At 52.5% G+C, this 23975-nt stretch overlaps 1 protein-coding gene and 1 long non-coding RNA gene across 8 annotated transcripts in view; one reads left to right on the top strand and one right to left on the bottom strand.

The window, feature by feature from the left end:
* DSCAM (DS cell adhesion molecule) overlaps window positions 1–23975 on the top strand; it is a 744988-nt gene that overhangs the window by 525242 nt on the left and 195771 nt on the right. The gene's annotated exons all lie outside the window — the stretch shown is intronic.
* LOC146397904 (uncharacterized) lies at window positions 4373–9446 on the bottom strand. The gene is made up of 6 exons (XR_014825216.1): window positions 9161–9446; window positions 8701–9028; window positions 8378–8518; window positions 8085–8257; window positions 5814–6497; window positions 4373–5418 (listed from the first exon to the last, which is right to left on the bottom strand). It is a non-coding gene; the product is annotated as an uncharacterized LOC146397904 (long non-coding RNA).

Here is a 23975-nt window from a genome sequence, read left to right as displayed (position 1 = left end):
ATGGCCAAACCCCAGTCTAGATGATGCTGTGAAGGTTTTTGTTTTTTGTTTTTGTTTGAGGTTTTTTTTTTTTTGTTTTGTTTTGTTTTGTTTTGTTTTGTTTTGTTTTGTTTTGCTTTTAGGGCTGCACCTACGGCACATGGAGGTTCCCAGGCTAGGGGTCCAATCGGAGCTACAGCTGCCGGTCTACACCACAGTCACAGCAACCAGGATCCAAGCCACATCTGTGAGCTACACCACAGCTCACAGCAATGCCAGATCCTTAACCCACTGAGCAAGGCCAAGGATCAAACCCACAACCTCATTGTTCCTAGTCAGATTCTTTTCTGCTGTGCCACAACAGGAACTCCTGTCAAGGTGTTTTTTTTGGGGGGGAGGGAATGAGATTAGGCCTTTAAATCAATAGATTTTGAGAAAAGTAGATTCCCCTCTATAATGAGGGTGGGCCACATCTAATCAGTTGAAAGTACTTAGAGAAAATAGACCGAGTTGCTCAGAGGAAGCAGGGGTTCTGCTTCCAGGCTGCCTGCCTTCCCATAGAAGCTGCAAAGGTGACTCTTCCTTGGGTCTCCAGCCCCCACCCCCAACCTTCCCCCATCCCCCGTCCCCAGCTCTCACAACCACTTGTGTCTCTTCCTTAACACGAGTCTACCAGCACCTCCATCCTGTGGGATGCTGACAAATATTGACTTTGGTCTTTTGGCTGGCAGCTCAGGAAGGACCATGTGTCTACATCTGCCTTGCAGTAGCCACAACCTAAAGGTCTATCTCCACATTCTAACACGCGTGAAGTCCACGTTGTTCACAGCGTGGGAACTGAGAACGTTCTTGGCAGATGCTCAGGGCCCGCTGCCTTCTAACTGGGGAGCACCTCGCTGTGAAGTTGGAACTACGCACAGGCTACCTACCGTATTTGTGTGCAGGAAGCTGGTGGAGGAGCACTTGGAATTAGCACCTAGGAGAGCAGGCAGGAAGTAAGAAGGATAGACGGAGAGGTCGGGGTGCAGGTGTAAGCAGGGCCTCTGCTGATCCACAGAAAGTTCTGGAGCTGCTCTGGGGCCCTTCAGAGCTGTTCTTGTGCTGGAGCTGGAGACCTGGGCTTTCCCCATGTCCCCGTCAGCCAGTCACCTTGACTCTGTGTAAGTTGCAACAAGCCTCAGATCCCTCGGATGTGGGTATGATGTATGCACTTAGTGATTAGAAAAGCATGTGATTATAATAACCAAATACATTTAACGTCATCAGCTGTACCCTTCCGATGCTGAGAGTTGTGGAAAAGTCTGTCTTGATGAGGTGGGGCAGCATGAGGGATCGGTTCTTGTTTTCTCCCATGACTGCCCTCACCTGGGTTGCATCTGCTCGGCTGAATCCACCGTGACAACCTCTCAGGCAGGTCGCCTACCTCCTCCTGCCGTAATGGGCCGTCCGATCGAAACTGCACCCTCCCCCTGACTGAAGGGTCTTGTCTTTCATTCGGGGTCACTTTCTTGTCTGGATTAGGAGGAGGTGGTGAGGGACTTAGAAGCCCTTTTTTATCTTGACTCTTCTAAGTATTTCTCCCCTGCTTACCCATCAGTGTTCTCCGTACGGCACATGGCCTGCCCTCCAGCCCCACTCTCTGACACCTGCTGGTGTCCTTCAATTCAATTCCATTCTGACACGAACGACCCACCCCTAGTGTCTGATCCCACAAAGGACTCAGTTCCACAGAACTACCCTCACTTCAGACGCCAGCAGTAAGCAGGGTCCCCAGGCTTCTTACACCCCCTTGGGTTTGGTAATTTGCTAGAAGGACTCACAGCACTCAGGAAAGTGCTGTGCTTACAGTGCTTGTTCTGTTAAAAAGCACATACGTAAACAGGCAGAGGAGGCGGTGTGCGGATCTGGGGCAGTCCTGACCGCAGGAGTTTCTCTCCCCATGGAGGCGGGCCCGTCATCCTCCCAGGACTTCCATGCGTGCAAAGCCAGAAAGTTCTCAAGGCTTGCCGTTCAGTTGTTATCTTAGCTTTTTTACTGGGCCTGGATGCTTGGATCATGACGGGGCGCAATCTCCAGCCCCCTGCCCCCCTCCCTGGAGGTCAGGGGTGGGACTGGAAACCCCAGCCCTCTAATCACCAACTGGGTCCTTTGTTGTCTGTTTGTTTTGTTTTGTTGTTGGCACAACCACCCCTGCCCTGGGAACTGCCAGAGGGCATGTCTAGAATTACCTCATTAGCACCAACTCAGGTCAGGCAGATGGGAGGACACAGGACAGTCTCATCATTCCCTCTGGCATTCCCAAGGATTCTCAAGCTCTGTGCCAAGACTCCGAGCCAAAGACCAGACATGTGTATTCTTTGCTATATGTATCACAGAGCCAGTCCAACTCCGTTCTAAGAACGTGTGTGACGGACGTGGCAGGAGGTCCTCAGGGGATGACAGAGGAAAATAAGGCCCCCCCCTCCACCAACGTGCTCCCCACTCCCTTACAGAGGCTTCTGCTGTGGGTCGCCCTCACTGGGAACCAGCCTTCCCTGATAAGGTGCCCACCCAGCCCAGGGAGTTTAAGCAGTGCAGTGGGCACCCATCCCTCCTCGTCCCGACCGCCTCCCTCTCCATCTGACGCCTCTCCCCCAATCTCCTCTCCCTGGTCTCATGGGCATAAGGGACATGAACATGTCACTCCCAGGGAAAGTCTCAGTCAGGGCTCTGAGCCCCCTTCTCCCACTGTCCTGGCACCTCTGACCTCTGTGAGTGGTTGTCTTGCAGCCCGCCTTACGTGGGCTTGGAGGGGCAGGTGGCACAAGCCGTCGCACCCTCTCAGCACTCAGGACATTTCCTCCCTCTCCCAAGTTTGTTTTATGCAGTGGAGGGATGGGAGCTGGGGTGACAGTTGGGAGTGTTGCTGAAATCTGGCCTCTGTCCACTGCTGCTGAATAGAAACACAGAGACAGGGTTGGGGGTGAAGGGGTAAAAACTGGCTTTTACTGTTTTGCCAGGCAGAGGAGGCCATAGCAGGCTGATGCCCTAAAGACTGGGTCCTCCCTTGGGAAGAATTGCAGGGAGTTTTATAGGAAAAAGGAGAAAACCAGGCTTTCAGATGGGAATCACGACTGGGGCAAACATGCATGCTCCCTTCTTTGGGGGGAGCTCAGTCATCGAAGCTGGAATCAGGAGCTGCAGGATGGTCACAGCGGCAGTCTTCTGGGTTATTGCCTGGAGCAACAGCGCCTGTGAAAAGGGCCTACTGAGCAGAGACGAGAACAAACTGGAGGAGTTCCTGGAAAACCTCATGTGCTTGTAACCTTTACCGACAGGCAGCTGTGCTCAGGGTGCCTCATCTTTCGCTTGTGGGTGATTGTGTTTAGGGTGCAACTAAGCCAGGGAGAAGGACAAGGAAGGCCTCTAAGCGGTTCAGTTTTAAAATATTCATTTCCAAAAGAAGCATAAGGAATGTCACTTCTCTCTTAGGTGTCTAAGATGCCTATATTATTATGTGTATCCCTTGAACGGGAACCAGGACTTGCCCCAAGTCTGTGCTATTGTTTCTTGACTGTTCCCCCCTCTTGTCTCTACATCCCCTTCCTTCCCTGATCAGCAACTGTCTGAACCTGCCCCTTGGAACTCAGGGAAGGCCATGGAGGCTGAATGAGACCCCATTTCCTAAGAACAAGAAATGGGGGACACAGACAGGCTTTTGTGCCCAGGAGCCCCACAGGGCCCTGCCTGGTTACAGGAGTAACAGAGCCTAGGAGGCCCTGAGTGGGGCCTGGTCGCAGTGTGCTTTCCAGGTTTGAGGACTGTGGGTCCTAGAAAACAGATCAGCCGCAATAGTTAGTCCTTCTAACCACCTGCTTGCATTTTCTTGGCTGTTTACCTGGTCCTTTTTAGTAAAATCCTTTTTTCTGATTACAATAATTACACATGTTCTCAGGTCTTTTTCAATGAAATGAGGAGTGAAAAGGTAGAAAAATCTCTCCTGATCCTGACACTCAAAGATGGTGTTTTAAAGGAGACCTCATAGAAGTAACTCTTGTGCCTGCCCCAGAGCTGAAAAATGTGAACGAGGCAAAGGAGTGACACAATAGCATCTCTCCTCATAAAGTTAAGACAAGCAGTTCCATAGGAGTTAAGAGCAGAAAAGAGTAACCCCCAAAGACACCTCCACCGTCGTCATGTCCATAGTGGCATCATTTGCAATAGCCAAGACATGGAAACAACCTAAGGGCCCATCAGTGGATAAATGGATAAAGAAGATGTGGTATATATATACACAGTGGAATACTACTCAGCCTTAAAAAAGATAAAACCTTGCCATTTGCAACAGCATGGATGGACTTTGGGGGTATTATGCTAAGTAAAATAAGTCAGATGGAGAAGGGCAAATACCATGTGATTTCACTCATGTTTAATATAAACAAACAAACAAAAACAAAATAGATGAGCAAACCTGGAGTTCTCGTCCTGGCACAGTGGAAACAATCTGACTAGGAACCATGAGGTCGTGAGTTCTATCCCTGGCCTCACTCAATGGATTAAGGATTTAGCGTTGCTCTCAGCTGTGGTGTATGTCACAGATACAGCTTGGATCCCGCGTTGCTGTGGCTGTGCCATAGGCCAGTGGCTGTAGCTCCCGTTTGACTCTTGGCCTGGGAACCTCCATATGCTATGAGTGTGGCCCTAAAAAGCAAAATAAATAAATAAATAAAATTTTTAAAAATTAAAAAAATAAAAAATAAAACAAAACAACAAAAACCCCAAAGCATTTCATTTGTCGCTAACAAAGTGACATGAGGCAGTGCTGTTTACATCTATGGACAAATGGGCTTCTTCACTTGAGCCAGAAACAGATAGATGCACCCAGGCAGTCCTGAGCATCCTCGAATCCCAGTGGCCTTTGTGTGATGCTACAGCACAGACCCGCCGTGTATCCTTTATGGTGTGAAGGGTGCATTGGTTAACTGGGGCTTTGTAACAAATTACTGATGGCCTTTGTGTGATGCCACAGCACAGAGACTTCATGTATCCTTTACGGCGTGAAGGGTGCATTAGTTACCGAGGGCTTTGTCACAAATGACCCCACACTCAGCAGCTTAGAACAGCACCCATTTATCATGTCCTGGTGTCCACGGACCAGGAGTCCAGGTACAGCTCACTCGAGCCTTTTTCGGTGTGTCTCTCAAGGCTGCAATCAAGGTGTCAGCCACGGCCAAGGTCTCATCTGAAGGCTCCCCTGGGAAGGCTCTGCTTCCAGGGGCGTGTGGTTGGCGTCCGGATGGGGGTCCTCGCGGGCTCAAGTTCGCACTTGGCTGTTGACCAGGAGCTGCCCTCGGTGTCTCGCGAGGAGGGCGTCTCGGCCGCGGCGGCTTGCTTCACCAAAACGTGCGCGTCGAGGCGGCCGTGAGGAGTCTCGAGGTGGGAGTTCGAGTCTCTTGCAGCCTGGGCATGGAAGTGACATATGTCACGTTTGTCGGGCCACCTCCACTCCACAGGAAGGGATTCCCTGGGGTCGCAAGCATCAGAGTCAGGAGCATTGGGCACCATTGTAGAATCTGCCACCAGAAGGCGTATGTTTCTGCCAGCTCCCAACAAAACCCAGAGGAAGGGTAGAATGAGATATGCCTGATCCTCCCCCCAGCCCAGCCCCCTCCCCAGAATCATGGGGGGCTGTGAGGAGAGGTATGTGTGTCCCCCCCCCAGGGGGTCTGGCCCCACGTGGGAGGCACCTCAGGACGGGTGGGAAACATCCCCTTTCTTCAGAAACGGACACACATGCCATCTGCTTTTTCTCTCCGCTTACACATTTTTCTATAATTGGAAGCATCCGAACTTACTCTTGAATAACCTTCTCTGTGTTCTGATCCACACATTGTCTATGTGACATTCTTCTGTCACTCAGTGTTTCTGTGCCATGTGCTTTTTCGTGGTCTGCCTGCTCCATCACGTGGTCCTGTGTCCATTTAGCCTTGTCCTTGGTGGCTGGTTTCGCCTTCTTAGAATCTCCAGGCTGCACCTGCAGCCTAGCTGCCTACGCCGCCTTTCGCTGGGGCCATGCATGGGTGCAGGCAGCACGCTCCACAGCAAGCGTGGGGAACCCAGAAACCTGCAGAAAAGCCTGTGCCACACGGCCTGTGGTGTCACAGGATGGAGACTGAGCTCCTGCTTGGTGGCCTCTGCAGTCCCTGAAAATGACCTGATGACCAGGGCTGGATGCCAGGAAGGAGAGGGTCTTGGAGACGCCGGGGCCGGTGACGCAGGCTCACAACCCGGCTTCTCTCGCATTCATCGTTCAGGTCTCGAATGTTCCAGCCCAGCACTCCCTGGAAGCCGCGCTGAATTGCTCCAGCCAGCTCCATGGACGCAGCCCGTCAGCCGTCTTTCAAAGGTTCTCATTAGCAGCGAGGTTGGGAACATCAGGCTGGCCCAGCAGACGTCCTGCTGGCGCGTCAACGGGGTCTTAGTATGAGTGTGACCCTGACACTGATTCGCCACCGAGAGAAGAGGAGGCCACAGCCAGGCTGGACCGGGGAAGCATTACAAGACAAAGCACAGAAGATGCATCAAGATAACTGAATTTTTTTTTTTTTAATTTCCAGCTCCCCAGGCAGCGACACATACCCCCCTCCCCACCTCCCATTCCTGCACAGGTACATCCCTCACCGCAGGGGTCTTTTTCTCCCCTCCTCCACATCCCCACCCCACGCCCCTGGCTTTTCTGTAAAACATCAAAGCTTTTCCCTTCTGTAGGTCAGAGGTCACAGACAGGACAGCTGTGGATTTCCAGACACCACGTGGGTTAAGCTCAGAACAGAGCCTGTGAGTCGCCAGGCTTCCTTAGGTCGTGTCGACGGCTGTCCTGAGCCCTGCAAGTCCGTGGGCAGTCTCAGACATCAGTGCAGAGGTCATGAGGTCAAGGTCACTGTCAATAGAACCTGCCAAAGCAGGAGGCGACAGCGTCCTGGGGCTTAAAACTCAACAAGGAGACCACAGTGATCCCTCAAAACAGCTCTGCCCAGCATGAGATCCCCATCAGCACTCGGCCCCCGCCCCCGAGGACCGACCTTGCTGCAGCCTCTGGCGGGATTTGGATCCACCTCCAGGCGCTGTCACAGTAGACGGGCAATGTGCCCATTCCCACCCCAGGGCGCCCACCTGCCTCTCCCCAACACGGTGGCTTCAGGAGACCTCTGTGCTTCTGCATGAGGTCTAGGCTCCGGAAGCCGAAATGCCAGCATCCCCGCTGCTGCAGAGAGAGTTCCTGCCACACCCTGCCCCTGGAAACCCACCCACGCTTCACACACAGCCACTAGGAACCTCCGGAATGGTGGCTCCTTATACATCCTTGGTGGCAGCGCTGCTGACTCTCCAGGCCACCAGTCTGGACTCCTCAGTGGGAGGGGACCTCCCGTAGTCCCCTGCGCCTGCCGAGGCTTCAGCTTCCTCCAGGAAGCTGGCGAGAACCTCATCTCGTCTCAACTTGAATGATCCATGGATGGAGAACTCAGTTCGCCCACAGGCATCTTATTCTCACTGAAATACCATGAACGTTACTTTTTATAATATTATGATTGAATTGCTACATTGTCCTAGGAAACAGATTAGATAGTTTCAATATGTTTATATGCTAATTTCCAACAGCAATGAAGTTTGGATCACTCTGTTTGCCAAATTTCAGATGATAAAACTTCTGTGCATGCAAGTTTAGATGGATTCAAGCGGGAGATTAAGCAGCCCAGGTTCAGACCTTGCCCTTCCTGGCCTGTCCTTGCTGGCTGATTTAGCCCTCTTATAATCTCCAAGCTGCATCTGCGGCACAGCTGCCTGCACTGCCTTTCACTCTGACTTCTGCCTGTTTTTCTAGTTCCGCAGAGCCTGAATCTGCTCTGAGCTTCTCCGTGATCATTCTCACGGCCCCCAAGTCCCGGGCAGGGCACGCCCACCCACCCCAGAGTCCTGTTCTGCCGGGGCCTCTTGGGCCGACCCCTGCCCCAAGCTGGACATCAGCAGAGTAGGTGTGGGCCTCTTGCTGTGCTCACACAGACCCCTCCCCCACCCCCTGACAGGCCTCTTGATTGATCCTCAAAGGACAGGAACCTGGATCTCACCTGAAGGCAAGGACTGTTCTTTCTCCGCCACCCCCGTTCCTGGCAAGGTCAGCAGGAGAGCTGAAAGCATCACAAGCCCTCCCAGTTTCAGCATCACAGGGCCTGCAGCAAAGCAGAGGTGTATTCTGCCACTCAGAGAGGCCGAGCGCAGTGTCTTCCTTGCTCTGTGGCTCCTGGGACCAAGGGAAGGGCGGATGAATGAGCTCCGACTGCCCAGCCACCCTCCCTTGCCAGCCCCAACCTGCAGGGGGAGAAGCAGAGGCACCTGGCAAATTCCCCTGCCTGCTCCTCACCTCACAGGCCTCCCTGCACGGGGGGATGGGAAGGCGGCTGTCCACAGAAGCCACGCAGATGCCCAGGGAGCTGGAATGGAGAGGGCCACGCCCCAGGCCCCCCTTTTTTTCTCAGGCATCCACGAGCAGCACAGGTAGACCCTGCAGGCACGAGCAGGACCCCGGATGCAAGGCTCACTCTTGTTAGGATAACAGGCCCCTCTCCACCCCAATGAGATCCTCCCCTCCGAGGGCTGAGCCAGCTCCCAGGGCCGTCTGCTGCCTTTGCATCAGCACAGCTCTGACTTAAGAACGCGCTTTAATCCCCCATCATGTGTCATCACCCCAGCAAGCGGCAGCACCAGAAAATCTCTCTGGAAGTCACGGAGCTGGAGCAGCCTTTGTTGGTTTTCTCTCCCAGTTATCCCGGTGGCAGGCATCCTCGGGAGGCGGTAGGCTCAAGGGCGCTGGTGGCAGGGGAGAGCTCCCCCCCCTCACTTTCTTTCCTGTGGATCCCTAGAACCGTGTCCAGCTCTCGTGAGGTCGAGCCCTTGGCCATCCGTGGACCGGGCAGCGTCTTGTGAGGTAATTGCAGGACAGAATTTCAAGCACATCTGGATGCACTGAGCTTTCTTGTTTTAAAAACACTGCTTTCATCCACTCCGCCGCTGCCTGCTGGAGAAAAATGAGGCCTGTTAGAAAATGCACGGCTGCTTACTTCTGTGGCCTTTCTGCCAGCCTCGCCACTCCCCAGGTGACCCCTCTGGGGCGGCTCTGTCGCAGAGCAAGCTTCGGCGAGAGCACCTTCAGTGGCTGTCGTTCCTTCCACGCCCAGCTCCGGGAGCCCTGAGAACTGACTGCATCCTGAAAGAGGAAGCACCAAGCAGGCCCCGGGCTTAAGAAAGTGACAGAACAGGAGACGGCTGAGGTAGCACCCTTGCGAGTTTTCCCAGCTGCTCTGCTGGCGCTGTGTGATTAGAGGTATGGGTGTTAGGCCATTCGGAGAGAAGGGTCAGTGTCCACACGGCAGCCCACCCGCGGGGAAACGTCCTCCCCGTGTTGTCTGAAGGAGAGAAGAGCCCATCTGGCCACAGAGCTGTGCTCGTCTTCTGCTTTCCTTTGGCTGCGCGTTCTGGGGGGGCAAGGCTGAAATGAACACCCCGGAGGGGAAATGCCGGGTAGACCCTCCAGAGGCCCCTCCCTCTGCTCCAGGTGTGGGTCCCTGACATGGCCCTTCCTACGACACTGGGGGAGACCATGGGGTAACGGCAGCTGGACAGGGAGCTCTGGTCCTTCTGGGCACCACTCCTTCTCCTCCTGGCGTCTGGGCTAATTCAGCTGTCACCACCCTGTGCCCCCAAGCTCCTGGAATATAATGCAGGAACAGGGCGTGCAGGGACCAGACACATTCTAGAATCTTGAAAGGTACCGTGTGGCAGGTCCTAGCGCTCAGAAAGGCCCATGCTTCCTTGTCTGGAAATTCTTCATAGTTTTGGAACACGGGGCCCCACACGTTGGGTTCGCTTTGAGCCCTGCAAATTCAGATCGCCTGTGTACAGGTCACACACGTGAAACCCGCCCTGGTGACTCGTTTCCGCCTCCTCTGCCATTCGCTAGTTTAAAAGGAAAAAAAAGCACATGAAAGAACAGATTCTGTGCCCTTTTCAAGCTGAAGTGTAGTTGATTTTACACTGTTTTGGGTGTACATCGAAGTGATTCAGTTATACGTGTGTGTGTGTGTGTGTGTATAAACATACATATGTATGTGTGTATTTTTCATTATAGGTGATTGTAAGGTGTTGCGTAGAGTTCCCTGTGCTATGCAGGAGGTCCTTGTTGTCTCTTTGACACATAGTAGTGTGTATCTGTTCACCCCGAAGATTCTGTGCCTTTAAGTCCCAGGTTTCTTTACAAAAGCAAAACAAGTCAACCAAGCCAGTGCCCAACACCCTCAAATCTCCCCCTTCCACCCTGGCCCAGTGCATTCAAACTCGGGAGTGAGCCCAGGCTCAGGCAGATGGTGCAGCCGTGAGCTGTGGGCCCCAGGGGGCATTAGCTGTAAATAGAAAGCAGGAAGCAAAGCCTCAGCCCCGGGGGAGTCCTCTGAGGTTCCTAAACTCAGATGAGTGATCAGAGGTCACCGTCAAGGTCAGAGGTGGGGGAGAGAGGGGCACGGTTATGGCTAGAAGCTGAGCACGAAATGCAGATGCGCAGTGAGGAAGACATCCCAGGGGCTGTACCCGTTGGGACAGAGAAGTCATGCCCCAGGAACCAATCCCCACCAGTTCTCAGCAGCTTAAAACAAAGAGTTCTAATTTCTCACTCAGCCAACACGCCCACCGCCAGAAGAAGGGGGGTCTGTTCACAGCAGTGGGGGTGTCTCAGGCTCACAGACTGATGAAGCAGTACCTTCCTTCTCAAAGTCACTCGTCCCAGTGTCAGTGGGCACGTGGATTCTGGATGGTTTTATCCCAGCACGTGGACAGTCCAGCCTGGAAGCCACACAGGAACTTCTGCTCCCAGTTCGTTGGCTACAGCAAGGCTCATGGCCCCATCCAACCACAGGGGACCCGAAGGAGCCAGACTCCCAGGTGCTCAGAGGTAAAGAACTGGCAGCCGGTGGTGAGCAGCACGCATGACTACCACAGACCCTGGCACAGGACTTTCCATGTTGTTTAGACCATTCACCCATCCACCTGCTCGCGCATTCCTCCAGGAGTCCTTCCAAAAAGCGGCCATTTACTCTGTGCTAGATGTCGTGCTAAGTGATGCTGAATGCGTCAGGGCTTCTGCCCCAGAGAGCTCACGTCTGCTGCGGTAGCTGCAAATACCTTGTGAGAAGGGCCTCTGCGCATGTCACAGATGCCGTGCATGTCGTGCAGGCCATTGGCCGTGGATGTTTAGAGGACGCCGGTGTTTCGCATATGGGACAATCAATGGGTGCTCCATAGAGGAGGGGGCCTCGAGGCTGGATATTAGCAGCGTGTGCCGTTGCAGTAAAAGCAGAGACAGGAGGGGAAGGAGACGATGGGAACAGAGGCTGGAAAACGAGCTATTTTACCTGAAAAGGGAATGCATGTGATTTACTGTCGACTTGTGCAAGACAACGAAGGCTGCTGAAAGCCGGGAAACAGAATCAGAATCCACATTCATAAGGCAAAGTCATGCGCACGGATCTACACGCTAGATGAACGGGAGTAAGTGGACTGAGGGAAGAGGAGTGGAGGCAGAGGCAGTAAGGAGGCTGTGGCGGTGGTCCATCCCCAAGCTGATAAACACTGACCACAGGTCAAAGGGCAGCAGGGAGGAAAGGGCGGGTGAGAGCGGTCAGGAGGGAGCGTCAACGGGCCTGACAGTGACCAGACAGGAAGGGAAGCAGGGGAGCAGGTGGCACCCATGGAGGGCACTCCGTGTCCCACCTGGGGCCAGACCCTGAGCAGGCACTGCCCTCTGCTTCTTACAAACAAGGGACAGTTCCTGCTAATTGACCTTTCAAATCAGGTCGGTGGAGGTAAAGCCCTTTGTGGAGGTGGGGCTCCCCGTGCAGGCCACAGGCAGCGCAGGTGGAGAGCCATGACCTGCTCATCCTCATGCCCCCCAACCCCGGGCCACGGAGGTCAGAGCATCTCAAAGTGTGGTCTGCCTCACTGGGACCTGCAAGTTCTCCTGCAGCGAGGCCCAACAAGTGTGTGCCGTCAAGACCCCTAGATGCTCTGTGTGTCTGAGCAGCTGGGGTGTATCGGTCAGCTGCTCTAACGAGATACCACCGCCTGGGTGACTTAATCTCAGACATTTATGTCTTCTGAGTTCTGGAGGCTAGACGTCCAAGATCAAGGCGCCAAGCAATCCAGTTCCTGGGGAGGCCTCCCCTCCTGGTCTTTAGAGGGCTGTCCCCTGGCCTTTTCTCAGACGCACATGGCAGAGAGGGGACAGGGACGCAGACGTGGGAGGAGCACCTCTTCCTCTCCTTACAAGGCCGCCAGGCCTCGGGGTCTGGAACCCCACCTGTAGGAGCTCATCTAAGCTTCCTTACCTCCTAAAAGCCTTATCTCCAGCTACCGTCACCCTGAGGCTTAGGGATTTACCATAATTTCAGGGGGACAAAAATATTCATTCCGAAGCACCCATCGTGGGTGGTGGGCAGCAGCATTACCTTCTTGTCCAACGTTCCTGCAAAAGCCTGGGGGGCAGCTCACTGGGGCCCAGATGGAGGGACCCTGCAGGTGCGCTCCTGAAGCTGACAAGGATTGGGCCAATGCCAGAGGCGTCCAGAGGCAGCCAGCACGAGAGCGTGAAGATTGCCACAAGAATATCTCAGATGTCTGCGTTTCTCTCCATTTGCAGTTACCAGCTTGGGATATTTAGTGGATCTCTCAGAGGCTGGAGGAAGTTGTGACCCCTGTTCCCTGTGCCACCGTCTGAGGAAAGCTGGGATCGTGGCCCTCATCCATCCTTCAAAATCGAGCCCCTTTCCATGCGTCTTGTCGGGATCTGGGCACGTAGGCTCAGTGATGCAACTTCTTCCCAGGATAAAGCAGCAACCTCATCTAAACAGTTTAGCTCACCTGAGGCTAGAAAAGGCACGACGCTTTTCTTCCCACACATTTATTTCTATTGGGAATTTAAAAGGTGCCCTTCGCCCAGTATTGCTTTCTGATGATTTCCTCCTGCAGGCAAGGTGACTGACTCATGTTTAGGAAGGTGTGACTCATCACGGCACGTGTAAAGCACACCCACTTCCCCACCGTATGATTTAATGCGGCACCGTTGCAGGCTGGAATGTTCTTTACTGTTGTCTTCTCTTCCTGAGAAACTTGGGGTGTCAGAAATCTTATTGGCATCGCCACAGGCTTCGGCATAGGTCGCAGATGCGGCTTGGATCCGGGGTTGTCATGGCTGTGGCTTAGGTTGGCAGCTGTAGCTCCCGTTTGACCCCTGGGAACTTCCACATGCCACAGATGTGGCCAGAAAAAGAAAAAAAAAATCAATTTCTGATATTTCCTATCATTATTTCTTCTCTCTTGAAAAAAAAAAAGACAAAACTTAATTTCTTTTTCCTTTTCTAGGTCCAAAATTAGCTTTCAGTGTCTTTCAGTATCTTAGGTTTTGACCTCCTGAAATATTGCACATTCTTCTCTGCAGAAAAGACCTTTGACATGGATCTCCTAGAGATGGAAGTAGTCAGTGAAAACCCGCTGTAATTGCCTGATTCCACTCAGGGCACACAACGCTTCTCCACCTCTGAAGTCACTCACGGGGAGAGTTTAGGTTAGAAATTAGACAGTGAATAGCACACATGATGAACTTATTAGAATCCACTATTTTTCAGAGAGGTATTTCTGCTGTCTCTCATCTCAAGGGAAGTGGGAAAGTCACCCCCCACGGGGAGACACAGGTGAGCAGGGTACAGTCATTGTCTCACTTGAAAGCGGTGAGGTTCTGGAAAATCATGGAAGGGCTTTTAATTCCTCCTGGGTACTGCACTGTCACCTCTGGTGGCTGTCACTGAAAAGAATAGCAGCACTTATTGAAGGCCATGTGAAAGCCAGCGTAATTGTCCCTCGGTATCTGTGGACGGATTGGTTCCAGGACCCCCTGTGGGTACCAAAATCCATGGATGCGTGAGTCCGTCAGATAAAAGGATGGAGTGTTTACGTAAAACCTGCGCACATTCTCTTGTATACTGTAAATTCTCTCTGGATTACTCATAACACCTAATACAATGCAAATACTTTGTCTCTAGTTGTAAATACAGTGTTGATGCTAGTAAGTCATTACCAGCACATGGCAAATTCAGATTTTGCTTGTTGGAACTTTCCAGAATATTTTTTTTTCAAATATTTCTGATCCGGGTTTCATTGGATCCGTGGCTGTGGGAACTGTGGATGCAGAGGGCGCCCGTTAACTGCCGTCTAGGGATGAGAAAGGGACGCGTTGTCCATGTCCTTGTTCAGCTGGACAACACCCAGCCTAGTTAGTGTCCTTTCTTCCTGCTGCCCGGAAAGCATCACGTGGCGAGTGAGCGAAGATGCTCCCTGACCCCCTGGAGCACTGCGTTTCCATGGCCGTCATCCTTCTCCCTCCTGGAGGCCAGCAAGCCAACCCCACCTGCTTCGCGTTTACTCCAACTGCTGGGTGGCATTTGGGATAAATATCTCTGCCCTCTCCCCGACTCCCTTACTTGCTGTTGGGCCCAATGTCCGCAAAACTGCCCGGCTCTCCCACCAACCTGGCTCTAAAACCCAGAGGCGGGGGTGGGGGCTGTGGATGCCACATCAGCAGGAGGCTCTCATGACCCAAGGCCTGGCCCAGTTTGTTGGTCCTCCGTCTGGGCTGCCCCATCCCGGGTGTGTTTGTCCATGTTTTTCTGAGGACGCGAGAGCTGAGTAAGAATGCAGATTCCTGCTCTACCTGCCCGCCGTGTGGGCTCAGGCTCAGGGCTGGAGGATGTAGGGGGGCATGACTGCCTTGCAAAATCTAAAGTAGTAATGGACAAAAATATGATAAAATCTGGAATCTTTTCAGGCCTTGGAAGCTCTATCTACTTCAAAACAAAACAAAATATGGATTTAAAACAGTTAAATCTTTTTTTTTTTTTTTTTGCTTTTTAGGGCTGTACTCAATGCACATGGAGGTTCCCAGGCTAGGGGTCCAATTGGAGCTACAGCTGCCGACTTACACCACAGCAACGCCAGATCCGAGCCACATCTGCAACCTATACCACAGCTCACGGCAACACCAGATCCTTGACCCACTGAGTGAGGCCAGGGATTGAACCCGCAACGTCATGGTTTCTAGTTGGATTTGTTTCCACTGCACCACCACGGGAACTCCAGTTAAGTCTTTTTTAAGCAATTCTTATTCTTTGATTTACAGTGATGTGCCAGTTTCTGCTCTACAGCAAAGTGGCCCGGTCAGAGCTACCCATACATTCCCTTTCTCATAGTTTTTAATTATCCCACATCCCATTCCTCCAGGCCCCAGCACAGGGGTGTGAACAGGTGTACAGGTCAGGGTGGGTTCACACCATGCTCACGGTCATTGGTGCTGTCACAGTCATCAGGCAGGTGGCAGGCAGGGGTCCTGAGGAGGGCGGGTTGTTGGCCTTTGCAGAGAGGGGCTGTTTGGGCCGGAGGAAGAGACCACCCTCCAGGCTTGGCTTCTAGAAAACTCTGGCCTCAGATCCATCCTCGGAAGGTTCGGACCAGGAGAGGGTCAGGCTCTAGGGAGGGAGGTGTCTGGTGTCTTCTAGGCGTCTGGTTCTCCGTTGCGCCTGACCCTGAGATCCCTATCTGCTCTTACTAGTTTGACCTAGTTCCTTCATTACCTATAATTCTCCACTCCTCCTGTCCCTCGAGAAGAAACTCTAGACCTTGGCTCTCCATCGCCAGGTTAAACCATCTTGCTCTTCACCCAGAGCTACACTGATAACTGGTCTTCTCCCTGTTGGTACCCTCAGCTCTGAATCAGTCCTCTCCCTCCAGGACCACCTTCCCCTCCTTGACTCCCTCACAGCCCCGCATCTGAATTGATTTTCTTTTCAAACGTCGAGAGGCCCCTGTGGTGGACAGAGTGATGACCGCCCCCCGCCCCAGAGGTCAACATCCCACCCCGTGGAGCCTGTGAGCGGCAGCTGACGTCACGGCTGTGACTCAGCTGAGGATCTGGGTACGGCGAGCTTGTCTGGGGTTATCTGGGTCAGCCCAGCATAGTCAGTGTTGGTTACAAGACAGAGGTAAGAGGGTCAAAGTCAAAAAAAGAGATGTGACCGTGGGACCTGGGCTGGAGGGAAGGGGAGGGGAGGGCGGCCACGAGCCAAGGAACGCAGAGAACCTGGAAAGGCAAGGGGACAGTCCCTGCGAGAGCCGCCAAAAGGAACACAGCCCTGGCCACACTCTGATCTTAGACTTCTAACCTCTAGAACTGGAAGAGAATACATTTGCGTTAAGTCACTAAGTTTACGGTAACGTGTCGCTGCAGCAATAGGAAAGTAACATGTACACACATCCAGCATTTTTGCAGCATTTTTTCCAGCAAACCCTGGTAGAACAGTCTTTACACAACAGACAACATGCTACCTCTGGGGGTGAGTGATGGGTACTAGGGCACCTGTGCTCCAGGAGAGTGGATGGACAGCTGCTCCGTTGTTGTGAGAAGCCCCATGGCAGTGTGGTAATGAGGCGGGAATGTAATAAGCTGTCCATGGTTTCCCATCCGGTTCCCCCCATGCACCCAGCCCAGTGACACCGGCACCCACGGCCTCCTCTCCAATGTTGTTAAGGTGGAGCATCTGTGATTCAGTTATAAGATGGGGATTCAGTAGACACTTACTTAATGCTCACTGTGTACCGATCATTGTCCCAAGCTCTCTATCAGTATCAACTCGTTGAATCATTCTTCTAACACTGTGACGTGGGTGCCACTGTTAGCCCCATTTTAAGGACGAGGAAACCGAGACTCAGAGAACTTAAGACCACAGGGCTTGTGGAGCTCCCGTCGTGGCGCAGTGGTTAACGAATCCGACTAAGAACCATGGGGTTGCGGGTTCGATCCTTGGCCTTGCTCAGTGGGTTAAGGATCCGGCATTGCCGTGAGCTGTGGTGTGGGCTGCAGACATGGCTCAGATCCCGAGTTGCTGTGGCTCTGGTGTAGGCTTGGCAGCTACAGCTCCGATTAGACCCCTAGCCTGGGAACCTCCATTATGCCGCCAATGTGGCCCTAGAAAAGACAAAAAAAACCAAAAACAAAACAAAACAAAAAAACAGGGCTTGTAGGAAGCACAGCCAGGATGCTTGTCTGAGCAGCCTGCTCCCAGGTCCCCTCCAGACCTTCGCTGTGCTGTCATCTGGGTGGGGCATTCCCTTCGTTAGCCACAGGCAGCGGAGGCCTCGGTTCTTACGCCACAATGCTTGTCCCACCGAAATAAAACCCTAAGGACCTGGAACTTCTGTAAAAGTGTGAAATGATAAACTAGCACACACCTGTGTGACTCATCAGAATAGGAAAGGTCCAGAGAGCCATGGGCTAAGGGGACCTGATAACTTGGTGAAAAGATGCGGGAAGCTCAGATGCTCCCCCGAGTGGACACTTTGGGAAGTACATTTTGGCTTAATCAGATACTGAGTTTGCCCTTTGGGCCCCACCCTGGGCTCCACGCTTGGAACACCGCACAGAGCCTGGCTGCCTCCTGCCTGCCGTAGGGAAGCTGATTTTAGAATGTGGGCGTGAACCAGGGGCCCCCAAATACAAGGTTTAGAATCCTTTTGTAATATATGCGGCTGCATAGGCAGATGCCGGTTGTTTTAAATTTAGGTGTGCAGATGGAAGCAGATGTACAGAGGAAAGTCATTTCTAAGCAGTGTTTTCACTCCTGATAGAGTGCGTGATAATGGAGCCACACTGTATTTCATCATTTTGGCTTTGGTAATTTTTATTTTGGCAAAACAGTCTTCCTTTGGCATAATGGAAACCATTACCCATGCAGTAGTGAGCTCTTCCCTTCGTCTCGTTGACGAGACAGACGTGTGGTTACCATATCTGATGTGAGCGAGCTCTCGCTGAGATGATGGTCTCCGGTGGGGGTCGAGAAATCTGATTTTTTTTTTCTGAAAAGAAATGCAAGCCTGATGTGTCATCCTTACCTTTTTGGTGGTGGTGTCATCGAGAGAGCAAATGAACACATTTGAATTTACCTGCCAAGGAACACACTTGAAGATGTGACAAATGCAGGGGCTTCAGCAGGTGATGAGAAGATGAGACATGGATGGAAGGTGGTATTTAACCCCTATGGCTATGATACCATTTTCTTCCCCGCAATGGTCCCTCCCAATGGACTCAATTCTACTCCCATCTCATGATGGGCCTTTCTTGCAGCAGGTCAGAAAGTCCTCCTCGGACCCAAGTCCAAGCAGCAGCTCTTTTGTCGTCAATATTGGCCTTTACGTATCATCCTGCGCTTTAAATATGAGGGCACATAGGGGGCAATGTTTGCAAGCCTGACATTTTTCTCTCATGTTTTCCTGCTTCGTAAGTAAAAGGTGTTTCGTTGTAGCTGCTCTTGCAGATGGTTCTTGTGGAACATGGGCTAATGCGAGGCTGCAGACTCTGAGTTTCACCCCTCGGCCACCGTTGGCCCCTAACCACGCCGCCACAGTGGGCTGACAGTGGAGACGTCACTGATCGTGGCCTCTTGCATGTGGTCTGCAGTAGACGCTTCGGCTGCAAAGCCGGTCAATTATCCCTAACACCACTGCATTTCTGAAAGGGCTGATTTCACATAAAAACAAAGAGAGCTGACAGGGATTTTAGACTCAGGACTCAGGAGAGCACTAATGTGCATATAAAGGTTTGGAGGTGGAAGGAGACTAAGAGTTTGGTGAATTGAAGCCTCTTGTTTGAGAGGAGAGGAGTCTGACGTCCAGGCTGGACCAGCACCCGGGGCTCATGACCCCCCTCGGTCCTGGGCTCCGTGGGGACGGGCCTTCCACTGCACTGCAGGAAAGTCAGCCCAGGGACACAGCTCAGAGCATGTGAGGTAGAGTCGCCGAAACACAGAAACACGGCAGCACCCAGAGACCTGCCGACCCACCACTCCTCAGGGCTCTGGGTAGGAGTGGCAGGGAGCACGGGACTGCAGAGGAGCAAGAGCGGGGAGAGGGAGGCAGGGAACTGGATCAAGAAGAACATCAGGGAGGTCCCGTCGTGGCGCAGTGGAAACGAATCTGACTAGGAGCCACGAGGACATGGGTTCGATCCCTGGCCTTGCCCAGTGGGTTAACAATCCGGCGTTGCCGTGAGCTGTGGTGTGGGTCACAGACGCCGCTCGGATCCACCGTTGCTGTGGCTGTGGCTGTGGCTCTTGGCGCAGGCCGGCAGCTATAGCTCTGATTCGACGCCTAGCCTGGGAACCTCCATATGCCGCAAGTGCGGCCCTGAAAGCAAAAAAAAAAGGACATCACAAGGCAGCAAGGGACCAGGAGGGGAAGCAGGAGACAGATGGAAAGAGGGCAGAGGGTTGCAGGCGTCACAGATGTTTTCATCTGCCTTAGCTTGCTGAAGTTCAGAAATGAGCCACATCCTGTATCAGCATTACCAAGCGTGGAAGAACAACAGCTGGATTTGCTGCGGGCTTACTGAGAGCCGGGCCTGGCGGGGTCTGCCCCGCTCACACCGTCCCCTTGGCCCTTCCTCGGCTTCCGAGACGGACAGGACCTTGATCTCCATTTTGCCCACGCTGAAGCTCTGGCCCAGACCTGTGAAGCGACTTGCCCAAAGCCGCGGCGCTGCTCTGTGCCGTGGGCTAGATTCGCCATCAGGGCTGCACAGGTTCCAAGCCCACCCTGCTTACAACTCACCCGGCCTCAGCGGGAAACGGCATTTGCCTTGACTCGTAACATGGACTCAGCCACACGCCGCCTCCAGGCCCCAGAGGAAGAAATAAACCAGATAGAGATTCTAAGACAAAGGCAACGTTCTGAGGTCGGAGAAGTTCGGTGTCTGCTCTCTGCGTGGCGACGGCGCACAGCCTCTGCCCGCCGCTCTTTCTGGTGAAGGACCGCAGGAGGCTGGTGGGGTTTGAGGCGTGGAGAGCTCCACAGACCAGCCCGGGCGTGGCCGGTCACACAGCGGCCCAAGGGGAGGCCGAGAGAGGCGGGTGTGGCCCTGGCCCGAGGCTGTCCGGAGTTGACACAGCCTGGAGGCACCTCGATGGGCCAGGCCTATCCCCCAGCCCTGCGAGCGAGCACGGGGGTGGGGCTAGGCCGGGTTACCTGGGCTGCCGTGAGCATCGCTGCCCGAGAAGAGTGATGCAGAGGGATGGAGGTCACAACAGGTAACCCTAGAGCCCAAACCTGCGTGTGTGGACCGTTACGTGAGCACAGAGGAAGTGTGAAAGCTCAGACGCAGGTTGTAATGGGCTCGGCCTGGCGGGGCCCACGAGGAGGGAAGGACGCGAACATGAGGATGGGGCAGAAAGTCTGCAGTAAATAAACGGTGTCTGTGATGGGCTTCCGTTTACACGTGGTTACACAAGTGTGCGTGTGGGTGTAAAGCGTGCCCTTACAGAGCGAGCACACTTTTGACAGTAGTCACGTCAAATGGTTGAATTTTAGATAGACTTTTATTTTCTCCTTCACATGTAAATCCATTGGCCTAAGCTTCTTGGAGCCCGAAAGTTCTTTTGAGTGAAGAAAAACCTCCTTAAAATATTACTTTGTTTAAAAAATTAATATGGCCGTTGATGAAAGTTATAAATGAAGAAACTGTTATCTTCCTTTAACTTTTAGCTCAACTCACAAATCTTATCGTCCCAATAAGCAAATGTGAACAAGTGCCTTTAAGGGATTTTGGATCAACATTAATCCCACTTACAAACTAAGTTCATTTTTTCATTTTTTAGATTAATCTATTTTTATAAATTAAATATATTCGATTTCCTTTTTAATTACTCCAGTTGTCTGACTGACAAAAGCTTCCCAGAATCTGAATAATTTTTATAAATCAAATAAGGTAAACGTAACAGATAAATGTAGTTGTCCTTACAATTTCTTTTTATTTTTTTTTTTTTTTTTTTTGTGCTATTTCAGGGCTGCACCCTCGGCATATGGAGGTTCCCAGGCTAGGGGTCTAATCGGAGCTGTAGCTGCCAGCCTACACCACAGCCACAGCAACACGGGATCCAAGCCATGTTTTTGACCTACACCACAGCTCAGGGTGGTGGCAATGCTGGATCCTTAACCCACTGGGCAAGGCCAGGGGTCGAACCCTCATCCTCATGGATCCTAACTGGGTTTCTTAACCACTGGACCACGAAGGGAACTCCTGTTCGTATAATTTCTTAAATGCTATACTGTTGAGTCCAGCCTCAGGGAGAGTTTCACTACAACCACCTCTCTAGAGCCATTGCTAATTACACCTGAAAATCAGTAGGACAAATCTGATGTGAAACTAGCATATCTCATAAACATTTAAGCTGCACAAGCTTCTTTTCATAAACATAGTAATATTTGAGTTTTCTTCTCTAAACCATTTCTGTACTGAATTCTAGCTCTTTCTGGAGCTCGAAGGTGCTGCTCATGTGCTGAGGAAAGCTGACATGGGACGGTTTGGGGCCAGCTCCTCGGTGTCTTCAAGGATATTTTCATAGGGGACTGAGGGTTTTTCACAACCAGGGCAGCCCCTGGTAGGGACAGTGACTGGTTTCTTGTTTTTGAAACTCAGTCTCACCCTGTCCTACAGGAGCTGCATCACAACTCTGAAGGGGTCTGTCATGCCCCAGGCTCCCAGTCCCGTTCCTGGTTGTCCGATCCGATCCCACAGCCGCTCTGAGGTCTGCCCTGCCTTCTCAGGGCACTTGGCCACTCCGTCTCATCCCGCACATCCACTTCTGGCTCCGTTATATTTGAATTCTTTCCATATTCCTCTGGTCTTTAGGGTCATCATAGCATTCACTACCTCCGTGCGTCACGCCTGACTTAGTCTGACTCACGGTCAGGGTTGAGGCCTGCGGACGCAACGCGGTGGAATTCCACTCTGTAAACCTGGGCTTCTGCAGACTATTGGGGTTGGGGGGGAAGGAGGGGTGGTTAAGAGAAAAGGAAAAGGGGAAAAAGCGGTGATGGTGGTAGGTCGAAAGGACACAGGAGCCAACCGGACGAGTTCTCAGTGGCTACGTCTGAAGCAGATCTGAACAACGAAGCGACGTTGTCTCGGATTATGATCCAAAGTATAAAATGAATATTCATGAGTCCATAGGAATATAAAACAAATAATTGAATAAAGGAAAAAATAAGGGAAGTACATTTCCCTGGCACAAGAATTGCACGTCATTTCCGTAGACCCACCCCCCTCGAAGAGCTGCTGCCTGACTCTACCCCTCAAGGGCGTCCTGGTTGTGGGGCTACCTGCCAGGTGGACAACGTGGGGTGGGGAGCAAACCTCAGTGAGGGAACCTGCCGCGCAAGACCTCAGCCAGGTGATCAAGGTCACCGTCTGCAGAGTGCCAGTGCGGACCCTTGATGCCATGTGGTGCCCATGGCACCTTATCTCTGGGGTCCACTCCTCGGAAAAACTCATAGTCTCAGCCTAGTATTGAGAAAATATCAGACAGGTCCCAACTCAGGGCATCCGGGCACTCTAAAGCTGCCAGTCGTCAAAACCAAGGGAAACCTGAGCCCTGTCACAGCCCAGAGGAGCCCCGGGGACAGGATGACCGAAGGCAGCCGGGGTCCTAGATGAGCTCTCCGAACAGAAACGGTTCGTTGGGGGAGAACGGAGGAAGTCTGCATGAAGTGTGGACTTGGGTCAGTCACGGGTCCCTGTTTGCCGTCAGATGTGTGACAGAGAAAGACAGGTGAGCAGCACGTCAGAGAGCCTCTGAATTACCTTCCCAACTTGTCTGCAAGTCTAAGGACCTTCTAAAACGTAAAGCTTCTCTTTCGCGACACAGAAAAGAGGAGGCATCTTCAGGAGGAAGAGAGGGGAGGCTGTGGGGGAAGAGGTGCCGCTGGGTAGCCTGGACTTCAAGCTACCTGTGTGACCTCAAAGCAGGACCGAAGCATCTCCCCTTCTGGAAACTGGGATGGGACCAACTGCAGACAGCGACTGCGTGTTTCGAAAACAGTTTCCCCAACTGTTGTTCCGAATGTGTCAAGCTGCATTTCTCATAAACTTCGGTTTTGTGACAGGTCACAAAAACGGCCCTTTTCCAAAGACCTGGTTAAATGTGTATGGGCTGCCTTTCTGCCTTCAAGAAAGCAGGAGCCGGGGGCGGTGTGATTACGCCGAGGCTCTCGAGTGGCCGCTCAGCCTTCGCCGACAGCCCGGGGTCCTCCAGGCCATGAAGAGCTGCATCTTCAGGACCAGAGCCTCAGCCGGGCCCAGATTCATCACCGCACACACACCTCCTCTGAGCTCGACCCTTGAGTGATTTCTTCCTGCCCGGATGCCTACGAAGCTGCTTACGTAGGGAAAGCAAAGATGGCTCATTAACTTCTAAGCTGGATACCCCTGCGCTTCGGAGGCTGTTGGGCATTTGCATGTGATTCGGGTTCACGTTGCAACTTGGCAGGGTCGGGGCTGTGGGGGGGTCTGCCCCCTCAGGTCTCCTCACCCAGCTCTTATAAGTGTCTCTTTCATATTGTAACCAAATCTGTCTCTATCATTGGGGGTTTTGGGGGGTTCTTTTTGGTGTTTGTTTGTTTTGGCTGTGCCTGTGGCATACAGAAGGATTCTGAGCCAGGGATTGAACCCAAGCCACAACAGTGACAACATTGGATCCCTAACCTGCTATGCCACCAGGAAACTCCCAGAATCTGTATCATTTTAATGTAAGATCTTCTCTGCTGCTTGATTGCCCTCTCAGACATGAAATAGGGCCCCCTAAAGAACGCAAGACAGTGAACTGAGCCATTATAAAGTCAATGCGAGGGACAAATTTCTGTTCCAAACCAAGCAAACATTGACAACCCACTGAATGATGAAGAAATAGCCCCCCAGTAGTGTGTGAGATGCCGGGTCCCCATTGATGTCTATACTTTGTCCAGACATCCCTTGTGCACCTCGCCAGCCTCCCTCGTTTCCTGGGTAGCCACACTTTGGAGATGAGGTCTAAGGCACAGGT

The sequence above is a fragment of the Sus scrofa genome, chromosome 13 (genome assembly GCF_054392235.1).
Source record: "Sus scrofa isolate SSC_HxYL_T2T_F1_AM1 chromosome 13, Sscrofa_HxYL_maternal_Yorkshire_Landrace_v2.0, whole genome shotgun sequence".
Taxonomy (NCBI): Eukaryota; Metazoa; Chordata; class Mammalia; order Artiodactyla; family Suidae; genus Sus; species Sus scrofa.
This window is presented reverse-complemented; position numbering and strand designations above follow the sequence as displayed.